Below are 15,391 nucleotides of genomic sequence, written 5' to 3' on the forward strand. Positions count from 1 at the left end.
CAGCTGAGGAGGGAGTTTTGGCGTTTCTGCCTCAGAGGATGCAGTTCTGAGTCAGACATCCTCCCGCCCGCGTTCGGTCCCAGAACGGCCCGGGTCGGAGCCCCTGCCCCTCCCCCACGGTCTGCGCCTCCGGGGCTGCGGATCGCCCCCGGCACCAGCCCCAGCTGCAGCCGCCCCTCCTCCGCTGCCCTACTTCCCTCCACACCTCCTCACAGCCCCCCTGCCCAGTCCCTGCCGCAGTCTGGTGTCTCGGCCGCGCCCAGACCCGACCCGTTCAGCGTAACGTACGAAGCGCTGTTGCAAAATGGACACTAAGGGCTCGACGGGCGCAGACTGCGCTCACAGCCCATAAGCAAAATGGCGGCTATTTGGCTTCGCCTTGGTAACCCTGCCCCTGCCAGGCGGGGCGGGTGAGCCCCGTGCAGTGGGAGGGAGGGGAGAGTGGACGCCATTTTCCCAGAGAGAGGCAGTGACATAGAGGGAGCGTAGGAGGCTGAAAGGAGGGAGCCACGGGAGCAGCGGCGGCAGCGGGGTTTGTACACAGGTCCCAAGGCAAAGGCGCTTCCGAGCTGGTCCTTGTAGGGTTCTTCGCACTGAGCTAGGTTTGGGGGGAGGGGGGGTCTCCTCTTTCCTTTCTTTCCCTTTTCTTTCTTTTACCAGAGTCTGCTGAGGGTTGAGTCCTGCCTAGGGTAGGGATATCCGCAGTGGGGCTGTTGCATTGTTTTGGTTGGGATAGAGAAGGGGCTCAGCTGAGGGGTCCTACTGCCTGGCCTGTGACCATTACAGGTGAGTCTTTGGTTATTACCAGCGTATTCTGCTGTGGGTGCTTTGGGGAGGGGGGTGGCAAAAAGGGAGCGAAATGCGACGGGAACGTCTCCTTACCCTCGGTGCGAGTATAACTCCTTCCTACCCTGAAATGTGTTTAAATTATGTTTACGTTGCCTTGAATTTGGTTTTCCTTTTGTGGGGTTTGGTTAAAAAATGGCAGGCTGTCGCTATATCTTGTGAATATGGCGGGTTACTGTAACTGGAGGAGCTGAGGAGAATTTTTTGGCAGTTATGCCAGATATATGCATTATGCTTGGAAAAAGAGCCAAAAGGGGCTATTATGTGACAACATACGCTTCCTTAGACCGGTGGTTTTAAGAACGGGTTTGTGTGTTACTGGGACTGCGTATCGAGTTTTATGAAGCTTAGGGAAACCTATTCTCTTCCTCCATCCTGTATATTTTTGCTTTGTGGTACTAAAATGGCTCGTTACAGGCCTAATCTCTCAGCCTTCCACACCCCCGCCTCCTTTCCTCCCTCTCTGCTAATATCTCCGCTTCGTGGTGTAACCTGGACAAACGGAAAGCAGTCCTCAAGAGTTTCTGTGCCAATTTAAAAGGGGATCATTCTCTCCACCCCCTTTCTTGAGGGTGTAAGTAGTTATATTGGTGCATCCCTTTCTCGCTTTAGTTTCTGCAGCCGGTGTTCGTGTTCCCTGGGTGGCATATTTCAATCTCTTTCTTAAAGAAATAAATACTGGTGGGGTGGACCCTATTGCTGCAGACATAGGGGAGGAGAAACAAACGGTTCACTGTGTAGTACTAAATAGGGTAGAGAAACATAATATAGCCTGATTATAAAGGTCCTGTATTCCCCCATACTCAGCCATTAGGGAATGTGCGGTGGCTAAAAGCCCTGAGGTCCCTGAAATGGTACATACTACGTGTCGTTAAAAGCAGAAGTTCAGTGCTGCATCTAGATTTAGGAATGTTTTAGTCTGTTTATTTACAGTACCTTAAAGGAATAATAATGAAACGTTTTGTTATTCAGGGCTCAGATCAGAGAAGATAGATAGATATCCATGGCTGTACTTCTAATGCATGATTAGTTGATTATAATCACTATACTTTTAAAGTTACTTTTCAAAAAATGTGGAGGAAATTTTTTAATTTCCCTCTTTTGTCCTTTAGAGATTCTAAAAATGGCGGCCTCAGGCTGATGTTGTGGTAATCTAATCAGCTCGGGTCCTCCACACCCCATGCAGTGCGTTTGTCTGCAGCATATTAGAGTCTTATTATGTTTAAATGAAAAGACTGTTCCCTTCAAATAACGTACAAAACATCTCTTGACTTTACTGCGATTTAAAAATGCTGTGTTCCAGCTGATTAATTTTATTGGTTATGTGTGTGAAAGGCAAGTGAACGAGACCACTCTTGTCGGGGAAAAGGGGGGTGGAAAGAGGCAACAGACTCAAGCAGCTTCTGTGAGGGGTGTGTATAGGTTGCTGTAAGGTAGTACGTATGTCGGTTTAATAATTTGGAAAGATCCTGTGTTGGTGATGGATACCGTATATCTGTCCATATCATCAATGACATAAAAGCAGTAATATTTCTCAAAATAAGTACTGGATTAAGATCACTAAAACAGTCAGCTAGATTCTGTGTGGAATCACATTTGTGAACGTCATGTTCACCTTCCAGGAAATACCTTTGCTGGACATCAGGGTAGTAATTCCCTGCATTCATAATCTGAGAATCCTAAAAGAACTTAATACTTACAGAAATAATGCATGTGAGATTATAACCTGTTACTTTATTAAGATGTGGAATTTCTTCTGTGACCATGTAATCTTGATGTTACTTTTTTTTCCCTTCAATTTATTTTGTATATTGCTGTATAAATTGTATTTGTGGTAATACACATAGAAATACTGGGGGAAAGTGCAGTTCCTAACCTCTAATTTTTTTCCTAAATGAAATACGAACCTTTTAGTATCACCACTATAAATATGTTTGGGTGGGGGGAAGGGAGGTCACAAGGATTTATTATTTGGTAGGTGGTGTGGTGTACTCTGATACAAACTATGGAGGCTGCAAACTGTATGTTTTAAGCAGCAAAAAAAAAAAAAAATCTTTCACTTTCTTTTTTGTATGCCTGTCTTTAATCTTGTCCTTGGTTTAATGAGGTATGAATTCCTATTCTAGTATAGCTTTGGAACCTTCTGGATTTAAACAATCAAAAGTGAGGTATTGAAATGTCAAAACTGTCTTCAATTTATGAAGAATTTTAATTTAGATACCATTTAGAAGCACTGATGTGTGGTTTAAGGTATACCTGGAGTTGAACAATAAGACAGTAAGACTTTTAGAGTGTTGTTAATGCATGCCTTTCCTGTGTTTTGAGGCCAAAGGCCTTGATTTCAACCACCAAGTGATGTATTAATAGTCCAGTAATGCATGCTCCCATCACACCTTCCTTATTTATATAGATTTGATTTTTTTAATAGACCATGTCTTACTCTGTTTATTAAAAAGTACATTAAGAAGATTCTAAAGAGGGTATATATGGGCCTTTTTGGAAACCTTTTGTCTTTTCCTTTACTCTCCCTAGGTTTAAAGCTCCTGTTCTTGTGAATAATTTTTTTAACATTATGACTTAGAGGGCTGCACAGCTCTGCAGTCTAACTTCATGGCCTCAGTCATGTTCTCAAGCAGACATTTGATTCAGGATTAAAATAAAAAGAGTAGAATTTTGTACACTTTGCAGAAAGTATTTGGGGGGTGGAGGGGGATGAAATAAACCCAAAGATTGAAATACTCGTACTCAATTTTTACAGCTTATAGATTGCGAATTTTATGCACTAAGAACCTCTTGGGAATTTTGAGATCTTCCGGCGTTTTCCTGTATGAGTTTTAGTGAGTCAGTTTGCCTTTGTGACTCAGTTTCTCCATTCGTAAAAACAGATCTGTGATTTGTTTTAAGGAGACAATATTACAAAGGAAATCCTACCTTTATGTTTTACCTCCATCGATGTTGATATGTTAAAGTATATTCATGAAAAATGAACCCCCCAAACTAACAAAAACTTCTTGAAAGGGAAGGTTTGAAATCTAAATTTCTTTTTCAAGAAACATTTCTGATTTCCAAACATTACAAATACAGTAATACGAACTGTAGTTCTAAAACAGTTTATGTATCTTCAAGCTTTTAATATCTGAAGGAAAAATCTGTTTAACCGTCACTTAGCCTTTTGGGTGAGCTTTTTTTTGCCATCTGGGAAATTTCAGAGGGGAAATAATACTGCCTTTTTAGACTGTATCTAGGGAAAGTTTCTCTTAGCACTAAAATTCAGATTACTTTTAGGAGTTGCATTACCTCATATCTTTGGTACAGTTTCAGCACACACAACTGTTAATATTCTGTTGGAAAGCAATAGAAATACAGAAATTGGTGTCACACTGAAGGCCGTAGTGTCTCCCTAGTCCTGATCTCAGTTTGATTTAAGGACATTTTTGTGTGCATGCTAATACTAATTTTAGTAAGGACTATTTGTGAGACTTAGCTAAGGAGTGGTGTACGTAATTGTAGAATCATGGCATTGTTCTAAATAGATCCATGTACATGAAGGTTTAATGTAAGTATTTTGCTGTTTTCCTGTAACATTCTAAAAAAAAAAATTGAATGAGGGGGGTGTAGGTTGTTGAAAATATAAAATAAACCCCAATTCAGACTCCTGGAGAAATCCTAAAGAAGTCCATCTATGTTATTGGCCTTGTGACTTCCATACAAACGAGCATTTGTGAATCTCTCCAAAGCAAATTTTGTTGGACAGTGTTTTTGGAACAGGTACAGTGTTTAAATGTTTCCACTGTGCAAATAGTAGTTTTGATTTATTGCTAAGAATGAAACTTAAGGCATGTCTGGGAGGAAAAAAAAAGTTTCAACATATGTGGATTAAGGGAAAAAACTATGCTTTTTATTCTTCCAAATTCTGGATTATTTATTAACTATAGTGGACTTTTGAATGGTGCAAGATGAATATTTCTAATTACATCAGTGTTCACGTTTTCTTACTAACCAAAGAATCAAACCCACAAAAGTTAGCCTAATCTCTTTGAGGATCCAAAATTCTGCTCATGACCTTCATACTACAAAAAAACCTGCTATAGTTGTATTCAAAGACAAAACTGTTGTTACCCTTAAGGCATAACAAACAAGTTATTTAAATGAAACCTTGTCAAGATTTCATATACTTGGTAGGAGATACTGAAATTATTTTTATTTTCTTTTATCAATCTTAATGTGGTATTAATGAAACAGGCAAGATTATAAGCTCTACTAGTTGTTAGAAAATTTTAATAATTAAGGTGATCTGTAAACCTTTGAAGACAGTTTTGTTGTACAAAGGATATTTTTTTAACATGCCTGACTTAAGTGCTTTCTTACCTTTATTTTTAAAACTAAAATAATTGGTAAGAGCTATGGTAAATCACAGTGTCCACTCAAGTTATGTGTTTCAACAGTACCAATAAAGAATGTATTGAAGTAGCACACAGATTGCATCCAGTGTGAGTAAAGTGTGTTAGTTTTGCATATTTTTAAGAGCACTGTCTCTCCTTTCATGTGATGGTTCATACACTGCTTAGATAGAGATGCAATGTTGTAAAACTTAGGTGAGACTTGCAAGGGACCAGTAGTTTTGTACATCAGGCTAAGTATGGGAATGCCAAAGTAGTATTGATCCTGGTTTTAGAATTTAGTTTTAAGTTAACATTTTCAGTAGGTGTAGATATTAAAATGTCATAGTGCATGCTCAGGTTTAGAGAAGCTTTTTTTTTTATTTTGTTCTCATTTGTAGTTGTGTTTTGTGTATTGTTTTATGCCAACATAGTCTAGGTAATCATTCACTTTTATATTTTTTATCTCAAAAATAAATTGCCGTAAAGTTCAAAGACAAGATGATAAGACTAGATTTTAATGACATTATTGTACTTTTATTGCAACTTAAGAATCTGTTGTCCATTGTTGGTTATTTCATCAGTTTTAGAAAGTGACAAAAATAATATCCTATATTTACAAAGTGAGAATTTAAAATGTATATAGGGATGGTAGATTTGGATCTTTTATCCTGAGGAGCTCTGAATATTTAAATTGGTACCGTGGTCATTACTCTTTAACTCCTCTAACTTGACTAGATCTAAAGTTAGTTTTTTCTTTAACAGTGGGTGATGCTCTTACTTGCCTTGAGTAGACAAAAGCATCTAACTCCTGATTAGTATGGTTATAATGGGGCTGTGTTTAAAACCATATCACAAGACAGATGATATTCCAAGTCTAGACAGTTAATCCTGTCTTAACTGTTGGTTTAAAGAAACTTTTCCAATGACGAATGTTTTTAGTGGGTTCTACTTAAACCGAAGGTGAAGACTTGAGAATTACAGCAACTTACTTAGAGCTTTTGGGAAAGGTATAGAAAGATTATACCTCTCATTTGTTTTCAAACTTACCATTCTAGAACTGTGAAAGAAACATGAGTACTTTTATATATAACTGATAAACAATACAGTAGTTATTTTACTGGTTATAAGGATTAGATTCCTCCCTCAGATGCTTTACCAATTAATACAGCTAATTGATCTTTTGCTTATTGGGAATCTCATTCTTTAGTATCATTATGGAGGATTTTTATGAATGACTGTGACTAGTGGGGGTTTTTTTATAATGTTCATTCTTTGCAGTCTCTTCCTTTCCAATCCCGTCTTCTGTATTGGAAGACAAATAAAAGACAAACTGCATCTTCCCCCCCCCCGCCTCTTCTGTGTGGCAGTAGTATTGAAAGGTAAAAGCTGTGTTTTGTGCTTCCATTGCTGGGCAGAATTTCTTTGTTGTGTTCATTCTAAGATGACATATTTCATGTCTTTGTCACTACAATTAAAAATACATACTGAGCTCTCCTTTGAAAACACAAAGGTATAAAGTTACAAATGCATAGAATCTAAATTTCTTAACACAAATCAGCGTAGTTTTGCAAGATAATTGCAATTGACAATGAACTGGGTTTTGTTTTCTTAAAAGTAGGAAAGGTCTTTTGATCCTAAAGCTCGAACATGAACTGTCATGAAGGCTGTCCTTGAACATGACATTGTCCCCTCACCCTCTCTTGCCCTCTTCCTCCCAAAATCTTATTAAAGACCATTGAAATACTGCCAAGTTGTTACCAAGAAATACAGTCCAGGTTGAACTGTGGTTAAAGTTACATTTTAAAAGTTCTTCTAACTGCTAGAAATAATTAAAACTTCTGTTTGAAGGAGGGCAACTTTCTGACTTGCTTGTGTTTAGATTCTTAGACATAAGTGTAACAGTTAGGTGAACGTCTACAAACTGCTTCCAGAAGTAAAAGTAGAAGCACTGTTATGCTATTCATGTAACTCAAGTGTCACTGATAAAACAGGGGAACTAGTTTTTTGGAATCTACCTAAATGAAAACGTGTCAAAATAGAAATTTGTTTAGCTGAAATGTCAGACTTCAAATAAGTCAAAAGAATTTACTTCTTGTGTAGTAGGGATCTAATAATTGCAGTAGACTTCCAAGTCTTACTAAGCAGCATAGAAAAACTAAATGAATTATTTTATTTGATGTCAGGAAGCCAGCAAAATATTTATATTGTTGAAGGCAATACCAATATGCATTTGTAGCCACATGTTTCTCCCCCAAAAAAGCCTAACTTCGTCTTGGGAGGAGTACTGGGCCTTAGAATTTAGACCTTCTAGTGACTTAATCACCATGAAGTATACTGTTACATTTAGTAAAAAATAAATATACTTAGCCCTTACAGCTGTAGACATGACTTACAGAGTATTCTTACAGAATGTGGACTGTATGTACTTGCAGAAACACACTATATTTTGAAATATTTGTCAAGAATAATAACTTAGGGTAATAGGTGTAAATAACATTTTCTTGGAGAAGAATTTGTAAGTCACATAAAGGTATTTTGTGTAAGTTTAATCAACAGTTACTAACCACTTTGTGGTAGATGGAGAAAAATGTTTGCATTAAAACAGCTGATAGAAAGAATGACTTAAAGCCAAGATCTTTTTACTGGAAAACCACTTCATTTTTTTTCCTTAACCTTTGAATTTCTATTTAGAGGAATTTTACATCTTGCAGTGATACAGTGTAACACACTAATGTTAGGTAGTTAGTATATACTTCTTGAAGCAATAAGAATATTGCTGTCAAAAAGTAATTTTTTCTCCTACTCTTCTTCATGTGCTGTACTTGTCTTGTATTTTACAATTCCTTGACTCTCCAGCTCAAATAATTGATACTTTTTGAATGGATAGGCCTTTTTGTGTGTGGTTTAAGAAGTATGGCAGGTGTTTAGTAAACTTAGAGACATAAGTGATTGGCAGTTAATTTTCAATTTTGGGGGTTGACTTCTGTAAACACAAAACCGAATCTACAAGCATGGTATTTTTCTCTATACCTCAGCTTACTGCTTCTTTGATAGATTTCTGTTGAATAATTCTTTCTGTAACTGCATTTACCTTTATTTCCCTTCTACTACTCATTCTTTTTTTCTTCCTAGTCCCATATTTTGTCTAACTTCCACTGAGAGAAGAAAAGGAGGAGTGAAGAGAGAGAAGAGGTAAGGGGAAGTCTTCCATGTTTTAATGGACTGGCATAAATATTTGAGGAAGAGGCATCAGTTTCCATCACTTCTTCAGGACTACACAAGAGCAGCACTCTTGGACCAAATAGTAAAGGGAAGATAGCCTACGGCCAGTGGAAACTAGCTCTTCTGTATGGCAGAAACTTTGCTAACTGACAGGCTGATTCTAAGTTTATACTTAAAAGGGCAGCTTTCTTTCCACTGACTACAGTTGGTGTAATGCATGTAATGACCTGTATACTAAAGAACTGATACTTACATGATAGAAACTCAAGGGTTTTTTATGCATGAATCTTGAATACCATGGAGAAGGCAAGGGTTTTTTGGGGGGTTTTTTTGGTCTTTGTTCTAGATCCAAACTCAAGGCCAATTCATGAAGTTTGGTTGTTGTTACAAACATGACAGGTCTTTGAATGTAAAGTCCTGTATTTATTGTATCAGGATGTTCATAAGTGTGCTAATGAACTCTTTACTTCACCATGCTTGCTTTTACTCTATATTGGCACTGGCTTAAAAGCAAAGTAGGAGGAGGACCCTTACCCTGTAGCAGTTTGGCTGTAATAGCTGTGTTTCTTATATAAGTTGGTCTAATAATCTGTTGGTCTCTGTCAGTACAAACAGTAACTTAAAAAACCAAACATTTGATAGAGTTAGGAACTTAGTCCCCTTGAGATCTCTGAAGATTAATGAAAATCCAAAAGGGGATGGAAAGGGGCAGCTATGAGCAGTGTTCTGGGAGAAGCAGGGAGAAGAAGCATAACGATTTTAGCCATTATCTGTCATGTGTATAGCTCCAAAACAGGCATAGCAGGTACTTTTTTCTTTTTTTTTTTTTTTCCTCTGGCTGGCTGACAGGGCATGTGAGAAGGAGGCGAGGTGGACTTGACTACTGACAATGTGTAGGAGGTTGAGGGGCTTGTGACGACAGGACCAGTTAATATTGTGATGAGGAGGATATGAGAGGGATATGGAGAACACTAGGTCAGTGGGAATGTTTGGGCACAAACTACAAATACATAGAAAAGCAGATTTCTTTTAGAACAAGTTGTTTCTTCTATGTGATTTTCAGGATTTGGTCATTAATGGGTCCTAACTTGTATATTGTATTTGAGTGTGCCTACTGTGTCTTATTGTTATCTGCTACCCTTTTTTGTCTCAGCACAAATTTGAAGTAGACTGCTAACTTATCTGTTAGGTTACCATAGAGAGCAGCAAACAGTAGCAAAGGTCTGAATTTGGACTCCTAGTTGTTTCTAAGCCTGCGTATTTCATACTGCAGCTGCAGTGATGTAACATTTGGAAGTTGGATATCCCTCCTAATCTCTTAGCAATATCTATACCATGGTTGAGCATGTCAGGGGAAACAGAGAAAGAATTTCCTTGTGGGTAAGATTAGTCATTTATTCATGTATTCTGCTTCTAGTCTGATTAAAGATGTGTCATCTCCTTAGAAACAGCAATAAATAAATATTCAGATTACTTTGATAAATGTATTTATGCTCCGTTTATATGTACTGCATGTATTTTTCCAGATTTGCATAGATACATACATATCATATATGTGCACACAGAGTAGTTCACTACTTAAAGAGCATCTAGAGTACCATTAAAATATCAATTTCTTTCACTAGTTTTCCAGATAACCTATTTTACAGAGAAGATGTGAGTGTACAGAGCAGTAGTGGAGAGCAGTTTAGCAAAACAATTTTTATAGTAGAAGTTTCTTAATGTTTTCTTCTCTCTTCTCCCTGTAACCCCTCTCCCCCAATTAAAAAAAAAAAAATTAAAAAAGTTAAAAAGATTGTACGCAGGGACGCCAAGTAGGAAGGCTCAGTTTGTTGGCTCTGTTGACAGTTCAAGACAGTAGTTTTCACACTGGCTTTGTGGACTATGACACACTACTGATACCTGCGTTTTTACTTAGAAGTTTCACCTGTATAGATTGTGCTAGGTCATAGGTGTATCAACTTTTCTTAGGTCTGTTCCTGTGGATTTCTTTGTGGGAAGGGTGGTTCTAATGACCACAGGATAAAATTGTTGGCCTGTAAATCTGAAGGAAGGCATGACAAGAATTGCTTTTGCTAGTGATTGCAAAACTTGTATACACATATGATGTAATCAGGGGGAGGGAGGAGGAAAATGTTTAGATTGCATGCTCAATAAAAGGCAGCTTATGCATAGAAGATGTTTTTAAGCGTTTGTCCTCTAAATTATGGGTTTTTGCCTTTTTTTCAGTGTATATAATAGGCTTGATTTGGTGTCTGTCAATCTTAAGGTACATAACACCTATGTTCCCGTGTGCTGTATTGAGTAGCAGCACTTCAAATATGTTTTTATCCACCTCCCCTTATAAAGAAAGCATTTTTAAGGGGAAGGAAGGCACCAGCACACCTTGTAGACTATTTTTCCTGGTGTGGTAAAAAAATCAAACAGAATAGTACCTTTTCATCATCTATCTCTGTTACCTGGGATGACTTGTATAAACAACTAATGGCCAAGATCAGCAGGAGTCAGCAGAGGTCCCGAAAGCAGTAGTATGATCTTGGAAATCTGCATCTTGCCCGAAAGACCCTGTTGAGATGGGAAACCGTAGTTAGTTTCAGGGTGATCCTGTGTGACTCTGTGGAGCCGTCCTGGACCCACAGTAGCATGAGTTTTCTACTAGGAGCAAATGGAAGTTTGGGGTTGGGCTTAGTGCTGTATTAGTACAGATAGATTGCTTTTACATTCAAATTGACTCCAAGTTACAACCAGATTAGCATCGTGTGCTGGTTCAACTGAAAGGTCTTACTTAAGACTGTCATGCAACTAGTTTGTGTATTTTATGTCTGAATAATTTTTATCCGTAAATCCAGTAACTCTACCCTTCCTACTCTTCCTTGGTCCGTGCACAAGTGAAAATTTGACTGTACAGATCACTTTGTTTCAGCAATTTCATCTGTTTATACCAGTAAGCTTCAAGTTAATTCCCTTAGATTCGTACACATCCCTTAAAAATGAATCTTTCTGGATACTGTGGGTATTCTGATACTTAAATACTGCCCCAGGAAATGTTACTAATTTTTTGCCTGTATTTAAAGGGTATGAGGCAATGGGTTTACCAGTACTCTTAGCTCAGCAGGAGAGCGCCTCTTCTGTACTTGTGCTCAGGAGAAATAAGATCTGCTTAAACATGAACTGCCTGTTTCTCTGTAAGTTTGGAAACACAGGCTGTAACTTTTCAGATGTTCAGGGTGATAATTATTCTCAGACGTTTCAGTTATTCAATTTACTAAACATGGGTAAATTATCACTTTCACCTTTTACATATTTTGTAACATGTATTTAAAGTTATATAATTTTGCTTTTAAGGAAAGATAGTTGGCATATGTAGATAGGTTAGAAGGTTTTGATTTTTTTTTTCCTTCTAGTTATGTGTATTTTGTATATAGACCTTGTGAAGGTGCAGAGCAGACACAGTACAGAGATGGTAATTTGATTAGTATATTAATCTTTCTGCAGTGACATTAGTTAAGGACTTTGAGGTAAAGTTGCATGCATCAGTATAAATTTAATTATTTATCTTAAACTAGCACTGTTTCCTCTCGTAAAGTACTCAGCCTAATTATATGCTAATCTAATTATAATTAAATTTTTCTCCCTTAAATTTCTGCTCTGCGTTTAGGGAGGCCCTGGTAATTCTCTCTGCAGAGGCATTCTGTGATGAAATCCCCGAGTCTTGAAACATCTAAACTATGCGACTACTCTTTTTTTTTTTTTTTTTTTTAAATCTTGTAATTGTTGGTAGGTGGTGACTGATAGAGGCAATTGCTAGAAAAAATAACTGAAGACCTTCAGGTGTATACTGAAGTCATAAAAACAGGAACAAAAAGATTCAATGTTTTTGTAATGCCTACTGATGTGAGAAACTTGAACTCATTTAGCAATCAACTTACTAAAATTAGTATAGTGTTTTGTGTATGTGGAAAATCCTCAGATTTGAGCTAAGAAATAATCATAAGCTTAATTCATGATTTCACTGGTCCCTTTATAAATTAGAAAATAAATGTTGTATTGCATCTTGCTTTGAATTATATTCTTCACTTTTATAGGGGATTTTTTCCCCTAACTTTTAAATGCTTTTTGTCTTCAGTATCTATCACATGACAACAGAATCTGGAAATTGATTTATTGGGAAGGAGAGACAAGGAACAATGACATTGTGTAAAAAGCTGTCAGATGTACTAAGAAGAATAGTTAAAACAGATTTCATTAATTTTTTTTCCTTCTTTGGTTTTTGTCCTGTTAGGGGTAAACATAGATTAACGCACCCACCCCCATCCCAAACATACAAAAAAACCCCCCCCACCTTGTATGATACTATCCTGATATATTAATTTCTCTTCAGGATTTTTTTAACATTAAGGCAAAAAAGTTGTTACTGGTGCTGCCACCAGCTCTTGTCTTTGATTTTTATGAAAAGTTTTGTATCTGTGCACCCAAATGAGAGCTTTAGTATTCTTACACATACAGCATAGCTTCTAGCAGGCTGCTTAGTCCTATTTCCTCTTCCCTCTCCCTCCTTAAAAAAGGTGAAATGTCTTGCAGAGGTGACTTACCAGTGTAGCATATAACCATGTGAGTTGTACCTTTCCCAGCACAGCTAGTACTGTTTTGTTTCTTCTGGCTTGAAAAATATACTTCATGATTAATAAAAATAAAGGTAAGTTCTCTGATCAGATTTATGTTGTTACTTTTTATTTGAATAGAAGTACTAGGAACTCAGTTTCTGAATCTACAAAAGAAAATGCAAGTAAAAGTAGTTAAATGTTTTTTTTAAAAAAAATACTTTTCCTACCTCCTTAGGGGGAAAAAACCCAACAACAAAACCAAAAAGAAACTTACATGGAAAATGCCATGGAAGAATTTGTCTGGACTCTTGACACTTTAGAGGCTGATTGATAGCTGGGATTATGAAACCTCGTTGGAGTCATCTGGACAGTTTGGCTAGACTTCAAGTTCTTATTTTTCAAGTGTACTTTCTGTCTAGGTGATCTGTCCTCTGCTTGTTTCCTGAAACTGTTCTATATAGCTTTTGGTGGTCCTACAAGAAGCAAGTGGAAGGAGGGAAAAAAGGCATACTGATAAAGTAGGCCTGGAATTCTTTTCTGCCAACATCTGATCATAGCAACTGGCTTTCATTTTGAATGTTTATACCCTGTAGGATTAGGTTCAAAAATACCGATGTAATTTCAGGAGATTACCCATTTACCGTCTGATTCAAGAGCTGAGCCCTCTGTATTTGGTGTTGTGTTTTTTTTTTTTTTTCTCCTGGGTGTACCAGTGAAAAAGTTATGTTTTTTCTTCTGCTGTCACACAATTGGTCTTAGAAGGATATGGCAGAAAGGAAATGTGGTCTTCATTAGACCACAGAATAATGTTGTGTAAGTGGAATACCTCAGGGATAATATGTAAGTTATTTTCTGTTGTTTAATGCATAAATGATGTTCTCTGTACAAAGCTACACAGATGAATAATTTGGAATGTATTGTGCTCGTATACCTCTTGTTAGAGCACAAATCATTAAAAAAAAGTGCTTCTGGTATGATAAACAAAGTTGATCATGAGAATTATGGTGAGGCTTCAAATATTTTAAACTTGATATGGCTATTAAGTCAAAAAGCTCCTGTGTATTCTCTACGGAGAAAAAGAACTGCCATGGAAAATGTAAACCAATGGTATTGATTGGTGAAGTGTGATAAGTTTCTTGCAGGAGATCTTGCACAAGATAAATGCTTTAACCAGATTGAACTTTTTTTTTAAGATGAAAATCATATTATTAGGGCAAGATAAACCTTTTAACTGCAATTAAATAAAAGCAATCCCCCCCCCCAAGGAATGTGTTTTTATATAATAAAGCAATGCTGGTAGGGTGATAATGAAGAAAATCTGATTAATCTAATAAATTGCCAAAATTCTTTCAAAGCTTACAGTGTTTTATCACTAAAAGAATAGAGTGGGCCCTAACAAAATTGGAGTTCCTCTACTTTTGAGATTAAGGCATGGTAGATGAACTACTTTGCTGAATAAAGAGCTGATCATTGGACTTTGGACCACCAATTTTTTATATAATGCTTTTTAACTATATGACCCTGAAATTAACGGACAAACCAGTGTGGTCTCTCTAACTTTAAAATTTGTGTACTGCTTGAAGGAAGACTTTCTTAAACAGTAAGTTATGTATTATCTGCTTAGATTGTAGGAAGACTTCTTTTCTAGCACTCTTCTTTTCCACTCATCCTGGCAAATTATTTAAATGAAACACACCTATGAAAACAGTTTCTTAGAAGGCCATGGGTGGCAGATTGTCAAAGTTCTGAAAGAATAATGACTTGAAATAGACCGATACTTGCAGAAATTGGAAAGTACAGTATTATGATAGCAGATAGTATTTTTTGACTCATCTAAAATATTTTGCTTCAAAGAATAAGCAATCACTTTTAAGATGGATAAGGAAGAAAGTTCCCCAGTGGTTATATTTTTTGTTGTGAACTTCCAATTTTTGTAGTATAAGCCAATAAAAATAATGGGAATATTTTAGTGTGTCATGACAATACTTCTGGTTCTGACGTGACAGAAAATAATTACTTTCCTTCATCCCAAGTCTGACATCACTGTGGTGTCCTGTAGGTTGGATGACCTATAAGGTCACAGTTCTGTTAATAAGTGGGCATAATGTACTGCATTTATCCTGGGTCTCCCCCCGCCTCCATTACGAGATTTTGTTGAGGATGGCTACTCATAAATAATGAGCTATGTTTGTTTGAATTAACTTGTCTGTTGCAAGCCGGTGACTGCCTCCATTCTTCCATGCCTAGCTATTATAGGCAGAGGAAAGGCATTGGAGGGTTTTGTGCGTGTGTGTGTGTGGTGAAGACCTAAAATCTGAAGGTGGTAAAAAATGAGGT

General features: G+C 37.2%; 1 protein-coding gene and 1 long non-coding RNA gene across 2 annotated transcripts in view; both read left to right on the forward strand.

Annotated features, from left to right (window-relative positions):
• The first annotated feature begins 293 nt into the window (after positions 1–293).
• LOC129199016 (uncharacterized) overlaps positions 294–15,391 on the forward strand; it is a 71,681-nt gene continuing 56,583 nt past the window's right edge. The window contains exon 1 of the long non-coding RNA XR_008574572.1: positions 294–532. This is a non-coding gene — a long non-coding RNA (uncharacterized LOC129199016). The remainder of the gene's footprint in view (positions 533–15,391) is intronic.
• Positions 531–15,391, forward strand: part of KMT2E (lysine methyltransferase 2E (inactive)) — a 62,734-nt gene continuing 47,873 nt past the window's right edge. The window contains 2 exon segments of the mRNA XM_054807684.1: positions 531–786; positions 8,361–8,420. The gene's annotated coding sequence lies outside the window, so the exon portion shown is untranslated.

The sequence above is a fragment of the Grus americana genome, chromosome 1, assembly GCF_028858705.1.
Source record: "Grus americana isolate bGruAme1 chromosome 1, bGruAme1.mat, whole genome shotgun sequence".
In the NCBI taxonomy this organism is placed as follows: Eukaryota; Metazoa; Chordata; class Aves; order Gruiformes; family Gruidae; genus Grus; species Grus americana.